Below are 17273 nucleotides of genomic sequence, written 5' to 3' on the forward strand. Positions count from 1 at the left end.
TACTAGAAAAGACTGTTAATTTGCTTGGAATTTAACAGACTATTAAAACCACAGCTAAGTAGCTCTAAGTTCTGCACTGATACAGTGACTAAAAGCATCTTAAACCAGTAAGAAAATAACATTAAGAATTGTAATGCCGGGTGGGAATGTGCATAACTGAACAAGTTTTTAGTGTCGGAGAGGGCTGTTGGGTGGGAATGCAAAAATTCTCTGCTAAGACTTTTTCAGGTGATCATAACAGATTTGGCCAAGGTAGCATCTTAGTGGAAGCAGATTCTCCAGTGTTCTTCAGTAGGGTTGAAAAGGTTTTTCTTTTCCTGAGGAAACAAAAGTTTGTTTCCTCAGGTTTTGCTTTTTAGCCTTTCCCTAGCTTTTAAAAAAAAAAAAGCAAAAGATGCTGGTGGTTGGCACTCCTGGTTTCCAGGACGGGGTTCAAATCCCTGCAGTGTCTTTGCTTAATGCTTGTTTTCAGGGCTTTCCATTTTCCTTGAAACTAGGCTCAGGAGGTGTGAGAGGTGTAGCAATGCCCTATTAACTATGAAGCCTTGGTGTTCAATTTGTCAGAACCCTGATTTGGTTGTACATAAATTCATATAAACAACTTCCTTCTCTTCCAGACCATCCCATGTGTCTAAAGTTTGGAGAAGCCTCACTGTTTAAGAACCATTGACTTAAAAATCTAAAATAAAAATTAAAGCTCTTGTCTGGGGTTGTGCCTCAAGTTGGTAGATCACCTGTCTAGCAAGTTCAAGGCCTTAAGTTTGAACTCTGATACTGCCAAGATATTTTAATTTTTCTGGAATAAAAAAATTTAAAGTTCTTGGTGTGGTTCTTTTTGTGATTTAAGATTCACTAACCTCAGGCTGTCCTCCAACTCATGGATCAGCTTCTATGTTGGGATTACAGGTGTGCGCCACTACATCATATAAACCAAGTTTGCCTGTGAAAAGATGGATGTGTGGGACTCCTTCCTTATTCCTATTTAATTAGTATGGGTGACCCTCATGTAGGGTGAGGGATTTAGGGGGAAGTGGTAAGAGAGTAGTGTGGGTAAGTTCCCTGAAAGCCCAGAAGCACACCCAAGGGAAATACTCCTTGATTTGTGTGCTGCTCATCCCTTGTCAGTGGCAGAAGATTCAGTTGGTCATTTGTTTTCCCTATTGCCTTATTGCCTGGTATTCACTAGGCTTGGTTATTGGCCTGGGTCCAAGGTGGCCCTCCCTCTTATGTAAGATCACCCCCTTGTCCTTCATCTTCTCAGTATTCCTGAGATGTTTGCTGCTGCTCCTGAAAAAACCCACTCCCTGGGGTGTAATATACACTCCAATAAATCAGCCTGTCCTAGAATTTAAGACTTGGACCTTTCTCAACACTGGGGAAACTGATGACAGCCACACATTTATCCCAGTGCAAAAAGGACGTCAACTAGTAGAGAAACTTGAATTCACCCCACCAAGACCTTGCGAAGGTGAAAAGCCATCTGTCAAAGCAGGAGCTGAATTTGAACCCTAGTCTATGGTGTTTCACCTGTTGCTGTAAATGTAGTGTGGAGCAATGGCACAGGCCAGTACCAAAAATCCCAGCTCTTCCCTTGGCACACTTGGGTTAGGGAGAAGCTGAACTAGACACTACTTGATACCCTAGCTAGGTGAAGGGACCAGTCTGTATTGGTGTCCAGCCTCAAGATCTTAAGGGAGCTAAGAGACGGGATTCCCTGGGGCCTCCATGCTTTCTGTTAGGCCAGGATTAGAAGTCCTGGAAACACCACAGATGAGAGCTACAGGAAGGGGCAGTAAAGTAGGCCAGAAGCTAGTTCCACACTGAGCACAAAACTGAACAAAGATTTTTCCAAAGAGGGGAAAAAAAGCCTCTTTCAAGAAAGGCTTGAGCTCAATCAGTACAAGTACACTCCAGGCTTGGCTTCTACCCCACCCCCACATAGGATTTGAACTCAGAGCCTTGTGCTTGCTAGGCAGACACTGCCACTTGAACTGTGCCTCCAGTCAGCCTCACTATGTAGCCCAAAATGGTCTCAAATGTTCCTCCTGCCCACAGCTTGCTGAGTGTTGAGATTCAGAAGCCTAGAAAACCCTGGCTCTTGGCTCTGACAAGCTGGGAAACTTGAGAATGTCCCCTATGTTTTTCAAGACTTCAATTTCCATTGTTAAATTAGGTTAATGCCTTGTTTGCCTGTTGTGACAAGGGCAATTGAACTGGAAACGGTGGGTTTAACTGCCATCTGGTGGATAAATGATTCACATGCATTGTCCTTTGAATAGGCCGTAACACATTTGTTCAACAAGCATAATTTTTTTTGACTGTGTGGGAATTGAACTCAATGACTTAGCTTGCTAACCAGGCACTCTTTCACACCTCCAGCCCTTTTTGCTCTGGTTATTTTGGAGATTGGGTCTTGCAGACTGTTTGCCAGGACTGGCCTCAAACTGTTATCTTCCTGATCTCATCTTCCCAAGTAGCTAGGATTACAGGAGTGAGCCACTGGCACCCAGCTTGCTTTATTACTTTTGAGATAGGCTTCGTGTTTATGCCCAGGCAAGCTTGATTCGAGATCCTCCTATTCATACTTCTGTTGCTGTAACTGCCCAGCTTGTTGGTGAGAAGGGATCTTGCTAACTTTTTGCTAGGGCTGACCTTGAACTGCAGTTCTGGTCTTAGTTTCCCAAGTAGCTGGGATTTCAGGCATGACCCACCAAAACCTACTGCCTCTTTCTTTTTTTTTTTTTTTTTTTTGAGACAGGGTATTGCTATGCTATGTGGCCCAGGCTGGCCTCAAACTTTTGATCCTCTTACTTCAGCCTCCCAACTGCTGAGACTACAGGCATTCACTACTGTGCCTACTTGAAGAAACCAGTTTTTTTTTTAAGAGCACTGTGTATGCTATTTATAAAATATTCTCAAAATGAAAACTAATCTGTGATCTGTGTGAGTCACTGATACCCTGGCTACCTGCAGCTTCCTGTACATCAATAAAACTGTGAAAGACAGGGTATGCATTTTTGTGTGGTGGCTCTGCCTATAGTCCCAGTACTTGGGAGGCAGAGATCAGGAGGATCACAGCCTGAGCAAAAAAGCAGATCCCATCTCAACCAATAGCTGGATATGGCGACGGGCACCGGTTACCCTGGCTATGAAGGAGCATAAATAGGATCATGGTCCAGGCAAGCCAGGCACAGACATGAGCCCTATTTGAAATAATTAAAGCAAAAAGTTTAGCATGGCTCAAGTGGTAGAGCACTTACCTAGCAAGCTCGAGGCCCAGAGTTCAAGCCCCAGTACCACCACAAAAAAAAAAAAAAAAAAAAATGGCAGGGTGGGCTGGCAGAATGGTTCAAGTGGTAAAGTGCCTGCCTAGCAACTGTGAGGCCCTGAGTTCAAACCCCAGTGCTGCCAAAAGGGGAGAGGGGTTGTACACACTCAAAAACAAGCACTTATCAAACACTGCCAAACCCTAAGAAGGTGCTAGAAATTCACAGGAGAACAAGTCTTGGATTCTTTAGCAGCTTCAAGTCTTGATGTAGAAGAAGTTTCAAGTAAAAAAATTGTTTATTTCTATCCAGCAATGTGAAACTCAAGTTCTGATCCTGGCTCCCATACCTACTGGCACATGCATTTGGGCAAGTTATATAACCTCCGTTTTTAAGTTTCCTTTGATTCTTCTGTTACAGAGGTTTAATACCTTCTCCAGGATGCTGTCCCCAACACTGAGGACCAGCTTACTCAAAGACTCTCAGAGCATTTCTTTTTTTTTCTTTTTTTTTTTTTTTTGCAGTACTGGAGTTTGAATGCAGGGCCTAGACCTTGAGTCATTCCATCAGCAACACCCCCCCCTTTTGTGATGGCTTTTTTCCAGATAAGGTCTCATGAACTATTTGCCCAGGCTGGCTTTGAATTGTGATCCTCTTGATGTCTGCCTCCTGAGTAACTAGGATTACAGGCATGAGTCACTGGCGCTTGGCTCTGGAGCATTTCTTGAGAATTGGGCACTGACAAGCGCAGATACAGTGCTCTACATCTGCAGGATGACTAGAGAGAGGCAGAGGGCCACCTGAGCTGAGCTTCAAAGAATGAACAGATGTGTGCCGTATTGGGGGAGGAGAGGGCACGTACCCAGGGAAGATATACTCATGTAACAAAAGAATCAAATAAGGCTTAAAGGGGTGACAAAATTTGCTGGGATTCTGAAGGTATAGAACCAGGGTGTTGTGGCAGTGAGCCTCTTCGGCAGGTCCAAATACCAGCCCAGGGAGAGGGAAAGCATGGCTTTAGGGCAGGCTCCCTGGTTTCTGCCTTTGGGGACTCGGGATGGGCAGCAGGTTGGGAGGTCCAGGGGCAGGTGAAAATAGGTGAATTTTGGACTGTCCAGTTTGGCCTGTGGATGCCTGAGTGGAGGTATCTGGTGGATGATTAGAGCAGACAGACCATAGCTCAGGAATGGTCCTTGGCTTCATTAGTCAGCTACATCAAGGTGGATTAGACCCTTTGGCATGAGCTACCAGCACCCTGATACAGTGACTTTTTTAAACCAAGAAATCCACTAAATTCAGTCTTATATATGGTGTTTTGATATTATGGTTCTAGGCAGAGACACACTGCTTTCTGAACACAAGTCTGGAACAATTAGAATCGTGGAGCACATTGGGCTGAACCCCAAGTTTAGCTCTGCCTGCCAGGAGAGAGCTGGAGAGAGAGGAAATGGGGACCAGGCCATGCTGGGCCCTTGCACGCCAAGGAGACTGATGCTCCCGTGAGTGAAATGGGGCTGTTGGAGGTCTTGGGTGGCAGAGTGATGTGACTGGTAGTCTTTGATCCCGTTGAGGAGGTGAGTCGTAGAGGGTGGATAGGGGAGACTGGCAAGGTAGCCACTGCAGGTGCTCAGGCACGAGAGGAGAAGGCATGGTGCGGTGGGGGACATAGTGGCAAAGGATTGCAGGGAATTGGAGCCAAAGTACTTGTTGACGGCCTGTGTGGGGAAGGAAGGGCTCTGACCTTGGCTTCTGGTCTGCTAAGGCTAGGCAGATTGGGGAGGAGCAGTTCCAGACATGTTCAGTGGGATGGAGCTGGGCTTGGTGGCTGGGTGGTGAGGGGGTATAGTTGGTGTGTAAGGCCCCAGACTCCAGATGCCCTGGGAGTACCGTTGCCTTGGCCAAACCACCTGCTAGGCCTTAGGCCTCAGCTTTAAAGCCCTGCCCCCTCCAAGCCACCCTCCTTTCCCCCAGACCATCTCAGTGCCTGTGCCCTACCACCAGTGCTGAGACAGAGCCTCCATGGCATATCTGCGGTTTGGCATCATAGACCCAGGGAGGGCGCAGGTCTCCCATGGAGGTGCTACTGATGCCCGGCAAACAGTGTGGCCAGGACAGCAGCCTGGCAATCCACAGGCCTGTAATTACACTGGCCTGTAATCTCACACAGCACATGTGCCAACCCACTCTCCCTATCTTGGCTCTTGGTATCTCCTCCTCCTCCTCCTCCAACCCACTTCTTTCATTTTCTCAGCAGGGAAGGAAACCCATACCTAGCTGTCCTAGCAGCCCAAGTGCTCTCAGAACATGGGTTCAGAAGAGAAGAGCCTGGATGGTCCTGGGCCCATCCTCAGCCCTACCCACCCCCACCCCAGGTCTGCCTTAACCTAAGAGAATGGCATGGCAGAGGTGGGGGCACAGGGTGGGGGGGCTCCCATTCCCAACATGAGTGGGATTGCCTTCTCCAGAGGAGTAATGTTATATGCAGAGATGGGGGGAGTCAACGAGTTCCTAGACTAGCCCTCCTTAGAACTGAGGTGGGTAACCTGAGCACCTGGTAGCCTAACCTGGGCCCAGGCAACTGAGAGGCACACACATGGCTAGTGCCATTCCCATCTCCAACCATGTGGAGCCAAGTTGGGTGGAGACAATGCTGTCCCTTCATCAGCATTGAAAAGATGTCATATATATATTTTAGGACATGTGATGTTTACTTTGTAACAAAATAGAAAAAATAAATACAAAATTTACTATTATTTGTACCTTATACATGCTAAAATTTGTTAGCAGGTAAACTGAATTACTTATTTAAAAAATAGCCTCTGCTTGCAGCTTCCACCTGGTCCCACCATGACCACCCTTTTGTAATTCCCCTCCCTAACTTTTAATAAACTCCATTATGCCCACATGTCCAGCCATGGATTCTTCCATGTGGGACACAAAGAACTTGGAAATCTTCTGAACCAGAGATTGCATTGTTGCTATTAACAGTTATGGGTTCTGGATCATAGTAATAGGCCTGAGTGTCAGCCCAACACCCCTACTTCCCACTTGTGACTCGGTGGGAGATAAATTCTCCTTGGTTTGTGTAACATCTTCTTCATATGTTTGTTATGAAGATGACATGAGAAAAATAAAATAGGAATATCAAACATTGAATATGTGCTCAAAAACATCAAAAAATAAATTAAAAAATATCAAGTAAGCTAGACATGGTGATGCATGCCTGTAATCCCAGCACTCAGGAGGCGGAGGCAGGAGGACCATGAGTTGAAGCCTGCCTGGGCAACATAGTGAGACCTCATCTCAAAAGATAAATAAATGAAGCCAGTATGTTGGCTCACCCTATAATCCTAGCTATTCAGGGGACAGAGATCAGGAGAATCATAGTCTAGCCACTCTGGGACCAGGTCTTATGTGTGTGTGTGTGTGTGTGTGTGTGTGTGTGTGTGTGTGTGTGTGTGTGGTACTGGAGTTTGAATTCAGGACCTACACCTTGAGCCACTCCACCAGCCCTTCTTTGTGATTTTTTTTTTTTTTTTGAGATAGTGTCTTGCAAACTATTTGCCTGGGCTGGCTTCGAGTCATGACCTCCTGAGTTGCTAGGATTACAGGCCTGAGCTACCAGTGCCTGGCACAAGACCAGGTCTTTATCTTTTGTTTGTTAGACTATTCAGATGCTTCCTATTCTGACTAGTTCTCTCTTTTACCTTGTTCAATTCATCATCCACAATTCTTTCAAGCTTAAGTTTAAAGAGTGTTGGTTTTGATATAAATATACTGCTTCACGTTCTGTAGGCACAGTCCATGGTGGAAGACAGGTCCCATCTTGCAGGTAAGCCATGCTTACTCACTTACTCACTGCTGACAATAAAGACTAGCAGGAGGAGGCAGGGAGCTGAGAATGAACGTAGGCAGTCTGGCACACATCCTCTTTCTCTCTCTCTGTCTCTCTGTCTTTCAGTACTCAGGGGCACAAGGTCTTCCACTTGAGCACTCTGCCACTTGAACAGTGCCCTAGGTCTTTTGGTTTAGTTTGATTTTCAGATAGGGTCTCTCCATTATGCCTGAGATCCTCCTACCTCCCCCTCCTGATGTGATTATAGCCATGTGTCATCAGGCCCAGCTTCTTCTTTCTTTTTTTTTTTTCATACAAAGCTTTTTATTATTTTTTTTTATTTTATTTTCATTAGTATATTATTGTTGTACCTGGGGTACATTGTGACATTTACAAAAATCCTTACAATACATTGTAGTTAAATTCACCTCTTTAATCATTCTCCCTTATCCCCCCACCCCATTCTTAGAATAGTCTCAACAGGTGTCAACTTTCCATTTTCACACAAGAGTACATAATATCACCCCCTTTCACACTCCTCCGCACTCTCCTCATACCCCCTCCTCCCACAGGTGCCAACTTCCAGACAGAAACTGTTAACCTTTCTTGTCCTTTGTTCTGGAAAAAAAAAATTGTTTTAGTTTATGTAAGATAGTTAGATAGGGAATTTCATTATGACATTTACATGTATACATGTATTATACCCTGAACTGGTTCATCCCCTCCATTGTTCTCCTTTCTACCTCAGTCCCCTTCTTTTTTTTGTGCTACTGGGGTTTGAACTCAGGTCCTCATGCTTGCTAGGCAGATGCTCTACCACATGAACCACTCTGCCAGCCCGTTAGCTCCCTTCTTACTGTGATTTCAACAGGTTAAATATTCTATACTGTGCTCACTTCGGCAGCACATACACTAAAATTGGAACGATACAGAGATCAGCAAGGCCCCCACACAAGGATGACATGCAAATTCATGAAGCGTTCCATATTTTTCAGGTTTGGCAGTAAAGGAGCTGAAGTGAACCAGACATACAGAACTATAGTAAAATCTTGAAGAGAAAAAAAAATTCTATAGTCTTTTTTTTTTTTTTTTCAGTGCAGGGGTTTGAACTCAGGGCCTACACCTTGAGCCATACCACAAGCCCTTTTTTGTGAAGGGCTTTTTTAAGATCAGATCTCAAGAACTGTTTGCCCCGATTGGCTTCAAACCATGATTCTCCTGATCACTGCCTCCTGAGTAGCTAGGATGACAGGCACCAGCACCCAGCTATATTCATTCTTGTATAGAAAATACATCAATCATATTCACCTTCTTTACTTCCTGTTTTTCCCCTCCCATTAGTGCCTTCATCTTAACATGACCTGTTTTTCAGTCTTGTTTTGGTGGTACTGAGATCTTGAACCCAGGGCCTCACACTCACTAGGCAGGTACTCTACCGATTGAGCCACTCCACCAGCCCTGTTTTGTGCTGGGTATTTTTGAGATAGGATCTCTCAAACCATTTGCCTGGGCTGGCTTTGAAACTTGATTCTCCTGATCTCTGCCTCCTGAGTAGTTAGGATTACAGATGTGAGTCACTAGCACTCGGCTTGTGTTTCTTTCTTGTCCTTTGTTGTTCAGGTGTCTATTCGTTGTTTAGTGGGATTTCTGCCTTGGTATTATGTCTATACATACATTATGCTTAAGTCAGTGTAACCCCCCTCCACTGCAGTTCCTCACCCAGTGCCCCTTATCCCATGTTGTTTAACAGTTTTTCCACTCACCATCTTAACATGACTTCTCTAGCCACTTGCAGCTGGGCGCAGTGACTGGGCTTATGACTGCTGGTGCCCAGGAGTCAGACCAAAGGAAGGCTTCCTGAAGGAGGAGGCATCTGAGTCAGGTTTGATAAAATGAGAAGACAGGAGGAAATTTGCCCCAGGAAGGGGCTCAGGGACTCAGGAAATGCCCAGGCAGGAGGTTGGAGGACTGCCTGTCGGTGGGTAGCCAACCTCTCCACATTACCCAAATATGACATGTACTGTGGGGCCACCCAGCTCTCCACTCAGCTTCTCTTCCCAAGCCCTTCCTCCCCTCGCCTTCGCCTTCTCTTGGCCCCTTTCCTCTCTTTCTGCTGCTTTGAAACGTATCTAATTTTATGTTTAGTCTTTTGGTGTTGCCTTTATATTTAAAACTAGGGCACCTAAAAACCCCACTAACGTGGGGGTGTGGACCCTCCTCCCCAAGGAAAACCCCAGCACAGCCCTGCCTTCTGCTGTGGTATAGTCAAGGATCTAATTCTCTCTCTCTTTTTTTTTTTTTTTTTTAGTACTGAGCTTTGAACTCAGGGCCAACACCTTGGGCCGCTCCATCAGCCCTTCTCTGTGATGGGTTTTTTCGAGATAGGGTCTCGAGAACTATTTGCCCTAGCTGGCTTTGAACCAAGATCTTCCTGATCTCTGCCTCCTGAGTAGCTACTGTCATTTTTTTTCAGTGAGAACTCTTTTAAATTTTATTTTTATTTATTTATTGGTAGTACTGAAGTTTGAACTAGGGGGTTGAGCAATGTTCCCAAGCCCTCCATCTTTTTTTTTTTTTGGTGATGGTATTGGGGCTTGAACTACCTCGTGAATCACTCTGCCAACCCTGTTTTATGTTGGGTATTTTTCAAGATAGGGTCTCGAGAACTATTTGCCTGGGCTGGCTTCAAACCCATGATCCTCCTGATCTGCCTCCTGAGTAGCTGGGATTACAGGCATGAGCCACCAGGGCCCGGCTAAGAGAATAACCAGTTGCTTCATATGTGTGACTGATTAGAATTACCAATCCTGGTTTCTCTGGTCACCTTTGCTTTTTTTGTTTTGTTTTGTTTTTCTTTCCCTTTTTTAGTTTTGAGACAGGCTGGCCTTGAGCTCAAGATCTTCCTGCCTCAGCCTCCTCACTGCTGAGATTACAGGCATGTACCAGCAGACCTGGTTTACCATTGGTTTTATTTATTTATTAATTATTATTGATGCATAACATTTGTGCATAATTATGGGGTACAATGTGCTACTTTGGTACCTGAATATATTATGCAGGAATTGAATCAGGATAATGATTATATTCATCACCTCAAACATTTACCATTTCTTTGTGGTGAGACCACTCAAAATCCCCTGAAGCCACAGAGCACAGATATTCAATGTAGCCACCACCAATTCCTACATTCACACTGTGTATGTACTGCACAAAGAGACTTGTCCTTCACATGACCTTTAGGGATTAAGTGGGTTCTCCAAAGATAGCCCACTACCACAATACCTCCTCCCTGTGGGGATGCTGGACTTCAGAATTTTGGGCCCATCTCTCACTGCCTACTTCAGAGGTCTTACAAATTGATCAAAAGCAGGTTTCTTCTTATAACCAAGCTATCTGGAAAACATTTCTTCAGCTCTCAATACTACATCTCACACCCTGGATCCCTGCTCTTGCAAATTCTGGGTTTTCCTCCTGCTCTCCATGTTATGTAACTCAACCAGGTTTCATTTTGCTTGTAAGAGCAGCTAAGGCTGCTCAAACGTCCAGCTGGCAGAGGTGGCCTCCAGCTGCTTAGCCTGAGCTCCTCCTCCTGGGTCTGAAGCAGGTGGAACACCAGCTGTGCAAGGCCCCTGTGATGTGGGACTGTCTCCTCAATTTTATTTTTGTGGAACTAGGGTTTGAACTCAGGGCTTCACACTTGTAAAGCAGGTGCTCTACTTCTTGAGCCATACTTCCAGTCCATTTTGCTGTGGTTGTTTTGGAGATGGGGATCTCATGAACAATCTGCCCAGGCTAACCTTGAACCTGATTGCAGCCTCCCAAGTACTTAGCTCCCTAGCTCCCTGTGGAGATTTTATATATATATATATATATATATATATATATATATATATATATATATATATATATATATATATATATGTATACTCAACAATTACATTTAGAACAGAGCATAATTTAAATAAATTAAAGTTTTAAATACTGTCTAAAATTAACTGGTTAACTCCTACATGATTTTCAACACTGTTTAATAGTAGTTTTTCTGTTTCATGCCTTAAATCTCATTAAATAAGCAGAAAGAATGATAATGATAGGCTCTTCCTAGGTAAGTCATCAACAAACAAAATGGTAGTAGTTCTTGTTATCTTGTAGTAGGTTAAGCAATAAATATTTTCCCTTGAAGTCTTTGGATCTCTGCTAGCAAAGCTTAAAGTTTCTATTTTATTGGAGAGGGAAGGGACCACTATAGACAAACAAAAGTTGTGTTTCCAAAACAAACATGCACAATGCATACATTTATGTAGTATCTATATAATTGTATACATAATAAAATTATATGGATATACAAAATATGTATGTATATGCATGTATACATGTATCTATCATGTTTCCTGTTTATAAAAGTAATTCACACTCATTGTGAAAACTTCACATACTACAACATAGAAATAAACATGTTGAATTGTATTATATTGTCAATATTTCCACTTTTTTTTTTTTTTGGAGGTGAGACTGGGGTTTGACCTCATGGGTTCGAGCTAGCAAAGCAGACATAGGCTCTACAGCTTGAACCATGCCCCCAGTCCTTTCCACCATTTTGCCTACCAAACACAGCAGCTTAAAATATTCAAGCTAATAGCACAGCAAGGAGAACTCCCTGTAATGTTCTTGTCCTGGAGGCAGCCACTGGCATTTGCTGTGTATTCCTCCAGGGTGAGGAGAATGTGTGTGCACATTTATAGTTACTGGACTTGTTATCACAATGATGTAACATAATTTTTTTTTTTAGTGCTGGGGATCAAACCCATGGCCTTGCACATGCTAGGCAAGTGCTCTAGCACTGGGCTCTACCTCTAGACCAATATAGATAATTTGTTTTGTGGTACTGGGGTTTCAACTCAGGGCCTACACTTTGAGCCACTCCACCAGCCCTTTTTCGTGATTTTTTTTTTTTTTTTGAGATAGGGTCTTGTGAACTATTTGCCCAGGCTGGCTTTGTTTGAAGTGTGATCCTCCTGATCTCTGCCTTCTGAGTAGCTAGGATTACAGGTGTGAGTCACCAGCATCCAGCTTTTTTTTTTCTTCATTTTTATTAGCATATATTCATTGCATAGGGAGGATTCATTGTGACAGTTCTAGATAGCCTTACGTTGTACATTTATTAAGTCGCCCCCACCATCTCTCCCCACACACCCTCTTCCTGTCCCTCTTAAAACAACTGCAAAATGTTTCATTGTTCTAGTTCTTCAACAATATTCTCTCACCTTCATCTCCTCCATTCACCCTCCCTCCCACAAGCACCCGTCCCCCAGGGTACCTATTTCACAATCCTGTCCTTCTATGTTCGGTATTTTCCAGATAGGGTCTCATGAACTATTTGCCCAGGGTGGCTTCGAACTGCAAACCTCCTGATCCTTGTCTCTTGAGTAGCTAGGATTATAGGCGTGAGCCGCCAGTGCCTGGCCAATATAGATCATTTTTTTTGCAACCTGCTTTCTAAACACTTTATAGAGCAAAGTAAACCCTAGCACTGGCTGAGCGATGACCTCAGGCCAGGCGATTCCCCCCTGTGGAGCCTCAGTTTCCTCCTCTGTAATATAGAGCTAATGATTCCACTCACTTAATCATTGCCTCTCAGCTCCAAATTAGCCTGTTCTGTGGATGGGGATCCGGGCGCTTCGCATTTTCCTTAGGTCAAGTGGCACAATGTTAAACTTTGCCAGCAGAGGGCGCTGAGAGGTGCTGCTGCAGAAAAAGTTTGCTTCTAGGTTTTGCCGAATTCCTCAGTTTATGGGGATGGGAGACTTCTCAGCTCTGGGGCCAGGGCAGCACCTGTCTCCCGCGGGACACTATGGCCGCCAGTATCCAGTGGCAGCTGCTTCCTCCAGCACCCCACGCCCACCTTGGAGTATGAAGTGTTTCTAGGGAGACCCTTCCCCACAAATAACGTTCCCTAGCACCTTAGAGGAGTATTTCCGTGGCCGCATTCTCTGCCATCCAACGACGCAGACATTCTCTCTCCACAGGGTCCGGCTGGGGTGGAAGGGGGCTCCTCCTGGCATCTCTGTCTCAGCCCTAGCGGCGGGGCTCCTTCTACCTGCTGTTCCTGTATTTTGGGCACTAGCCAATCCCTCATTACTCCAACTCCTAATGTAGTTAATTTTTTTATGTTAAACTTTTCCTATTTGAATGACGTGGTGGTTTCTCAGACTGACAGAGTTCCCTTCTCTATGGTGTTAAGACGATCAGAACCGCTTATTCAGGGAGAGCATTTCCTTCTGTGCTTGATACACAGGCAGGACATGGGCGGTATCACCACCACCACCAATTATCATCACCACCATCATTAGCATCACCATCACTATCACTACCACCATCGCCACTGCGATCATCCCCATTGCCACCGTCATCACTACCACCACCAGGTATCATCACCACAGCGTCACCAGCATCACCATCACGGAGCCGTGCAAATACCCACATCACAGCCTAATCATTAACTTGCTGTGGCGCCACAGATAGATTGGAATTACTTAACTCCCAGTGGACATTTGGGTTATTCTGACTTCCCATTATTACAAACAGTCCTTTTGTGTAGACAAAAGCCAGCATTTATTGAGCACTTAATAAACTGCATGTATGAACTCATGAATTCTCTCAATGTGCCTACTGCATTAGTTTCTTGTGGCTGCTGTAACAAATTACCACAAACTTAGTGACACAGAACAGCACCCACTCATATCACAGTCCAGCTGTTAGACGTGTCGCAGGGCTACGTTCCTTCTGAGGGCTCTAGGGAAGAGTCTGTCCTTGTTATTTTCCAGCTTTGAGAGGCCACCCACACTCCTTGGTTTATGACCCCTTCATCACTTCAACTTCTTGTTCCCATGGCCACATCTCCTACTACCTACTATTATCATCCCAAGTCCCCATTATAATGACCCTTGTGACAATTTCAGATGCCCTTGGATAATCCAGAATAATCTCAAATAATTCTCAAATTCCACATCTCAAAATCCTTAATCACGTTGGGAAAGTCTCAGCTCTTTTACCATGTAAGGTACCATATTCACAGGATCCAGCTATGAGGAGGTGAACATTTTTGGGGGGCATTATTCAGCCTACCACACCCATGGAATAGTTACTATTATTCTACCCATTTTACAGACAAGAAATCTGAGACACAAAGAATAAGTAACTTGCTCAAGGTCATACAGCAAAGCAAATCTAGGCAGTCTGGCTTCAGAATTCATGTTCAAATAATCACACAACCTTGTATAAACCTCCCTCCCATCCTCCACATCCTGTTTTATTGTTTTGCCATGGAATGTTCAATACAGAACATAACAATAAATATTCAGCTATACAAAAGAGTAGCCAGTGCTTCAGCACAAATAGGAGACATGGTTGTTGAGGGCTTTGGTTTTCTTTGGGGATTTTTGTTTTGACACAGGGTCTCACTATGCAGCCCAGGCTGGCCTAAAACTCTCTGTACTCCTACCTCAGCCTCCTGAGGACTGGGATTAAAGGCATTTGCCACCATGCTTGCTTGATTCTTTTGTTTTAGATAAATACTTAACACAACTTGGGTCTAACAAATGTTTGGTGCCTAGATCTGCTTAGCAGACCTTGCCTGAGGACCTAGTGATGTCATGGTTCCCCACTCCCCCCAGTAATCAATATGGAATCGGGGTGCCAATGGTAGAACATAATCACGATGAGTACTTTTTCAGAGCCTTCCCCAGCCTTCTACAGACATGATTTGGCCAGGACAATCATTGGAGTTTCTTGAAAGTCAGTGGTTTATAGTAAGTAGTCTACACAATTCTCTGAGTTTCCACCTTGAATATATCTGCATGTTTGAACATAGTTTTATATTTTCTTTTCTTTTTTTTTTCAGTACTGGAGTTTGAACTCAAGACCTTACCCTTACTAGACAGGTGCTATACTGCTTGAGCCAGGCCCCTAGGCCCCTCTTTCTTTGCTTTAGATATTTTTCAGGTGGTTGGTCCTGGGTCTGGCCTTGGACTGTGATCTTCCTACCTTGGGATCACAGGCGTGTGCTACCATATCCAGCTTTGAACATGAGTTTGCATAGAGTAATGTGTGAATGTGTGTATATGTGTGTGTGTGTGTGTGTGTGTGTGTGTGTGTGTGTGTTGTACTGGGCATTGAACCCAGGGCCTTGTGAGTTCTGAGCAAGCACTCTACCACTGAGCTATATCCCCAGTCCATATAGGACAAATTTTGAGAAGTGGAATTACTGGGGCAAAAGAGCTGCATTTACAAGTGTTTAACAGATATTGCCCAGTTGTCCTTCACATGGCAGTGCTAACTAATTCCCTCCAACAGTTTCAGAAATCTCAAATCCTTCTTTACCCCAACCCTCAGAGTTCGAGGACAAAAGATTGCTTAGATATACAAAACCAAAGAATTTTTACAACTTCTTATGAATTTGATTACCAAGAAATATTTCTCTTTCATGAAAGAAGAGGAATAATACTTAACTAATAATAACCACAAAATTATAATGGTAATAAAAAGAATAAAAACATGGTTACCAGCGGGGGCACCAGTGGCTCATGCCTAGCTACTTGGGAGGCTAAGATCGGGAGGATCAAGGTTCAATGCCAGCCCAGACAAATACTTTGAGAGACCCCCATCTCCAAAATAACCAAAGCAAAATGGACTGGAGGTGTGGCTCAAGCGGTAGAACACCTGTTTTGCCAGCTCAAAGTTTTGAGTTCAAACCCCAGTCCTACAAAAAAACAAAAACAAAAACAAAGAAGTATGGTTACCTTAACATGTTATTGGAAATTTTATTCCAGTGCTAACCATAATTCCTGCTTTGGTTTCCTCACTGAGACTTGAATATTCTCCTTCGTCAGAGACCTTTGTGGATCATTTTTCATCCCCCAGGCCATCTTCTGAAGATTTCTAGTTAACAGATCAGTTCCATCACTGAGCCTTTCTGATTGCTTCCTTTTAAGTAATTTATTTATTTATTTATTTCGTGGTACTGGGATTTGAAATCAGGGTATACCTGAGCTACTCCACCAGCCCTCAAGCTGTGATCCTCATGATCTCTGCCTCCTGAGTAGCTAGGATTATAGGTGTGAGCCACTGGTGCCCAGCTTTGGTCGCTTCTTTTTTATTTTGTATCCATGCCATAAGTCTTACAGTTTCCTTTTTTTGGTAGGATGGGGTTTGAACTTAGGGCTTCACACTTGCAGAGCACCTCCAGTCCCTGAGTAAGGCTCTCTCTTTCTCTCTCTTTTTTTTTTTTTTTGGTGGCACTGGGGCTTGAACTCAGAACTTCATACTTGCTAGGCAGGTGCTTTACTACTTGAGCCACTCCACCATTCCTCCTCCCTTTTTTTTCAGTACTGGGGTTTGAACTCAGGGCCTCAGCTTGCTAGGCAAGCGCTCTACCACTTGAGCCACTCAACTGGTAGCTGGGTGGCTGCCCCTGCCTTTTCTTTTTTTGTTTTGAGTCAGTTTCACAATGTAGCCCAGGGTGGCCTTGAACTCAATCCTCGTGTCTCAGCCTCTAGCTCCAGAGTGCTGGATTACGGGTGTGTGTACCACCATGCCTGACTGTAGCTGTGATTTCCCTTCTGTTCTGAGCAGCTGAACTGTGTCTGATCCCACTTCTGCACGCCTGTCTCACACAGATTCTTGCACGAGGAAAGAGAGGAAGCAAGTGTTTGTTAAGTAGCAGTTCTGTATTAGGTGTGGTGCAGATCACCGTTCACCCAGTTTATAGATGGGGAACAAAGGCTCCCAGAAGGTACAGGATCTGTGTGAGTTTCCGCAGCTGGTGAGGGGCTGAGTGAGGATTCAAACCCAGCTCCACCTGACTGTGGCAATCCCATCTGTCTCTTCTTAAACGCTTATTCTTACAACGCTGGGAAGTGGGCTCTATTACCACGCACCTTTTATATATAAGGGCACAGAGATTCGGACTTTGGGTGACCTGCCAAGACTGACCCTTCGGCTGCAGAGGGTTGGTCTAGACTCTGCCTTCTGACCTCTCGACCAGTCCCAGCCCCGGCTCCGCCTCTCCGGGTCAGGCCCCACCTTAGGCCCCGCCCCACAAGACAGACCCCGCCCCCTCCCTCAACCCGATCAGACCACGCCCTGTCTCCGCCCCCCAGCCCGGATAGGCCCCG

General features: G+C 44.7%; 1 non-coding gene across 1 annotated transcript; it reads left to right on the forward strand.

Moving 5' to 3' along the window:
- Positions 1–7989: 7989 nt before the first annotated feature.
- Positions 7990–8093, forward strand: LOC141416191 (U6 spliceosomal RNA). Its single transcript, XR_012441017.1, has one exon. It is a non-coding gene; the product is annotated as a U6 spliceosomal RNA (small nuclear RNA).
- The last annotated feature ends 9180 nt before the right edge of the window (positions 8094–17273 follow it).

Source organism: Castor canadensis, chromosome 1, assembly GCF_047511655.1.
Source record: "Castor canadensis chromosome 1, mCasCan1.hap1v2, whole genome shotgun sequence".
Taxonomy (NCBI): Eukaryota; Metazoa; Chordata; class Mammalia; order Rodentia; family Castoridae; genus Castor; species Castor canadensis.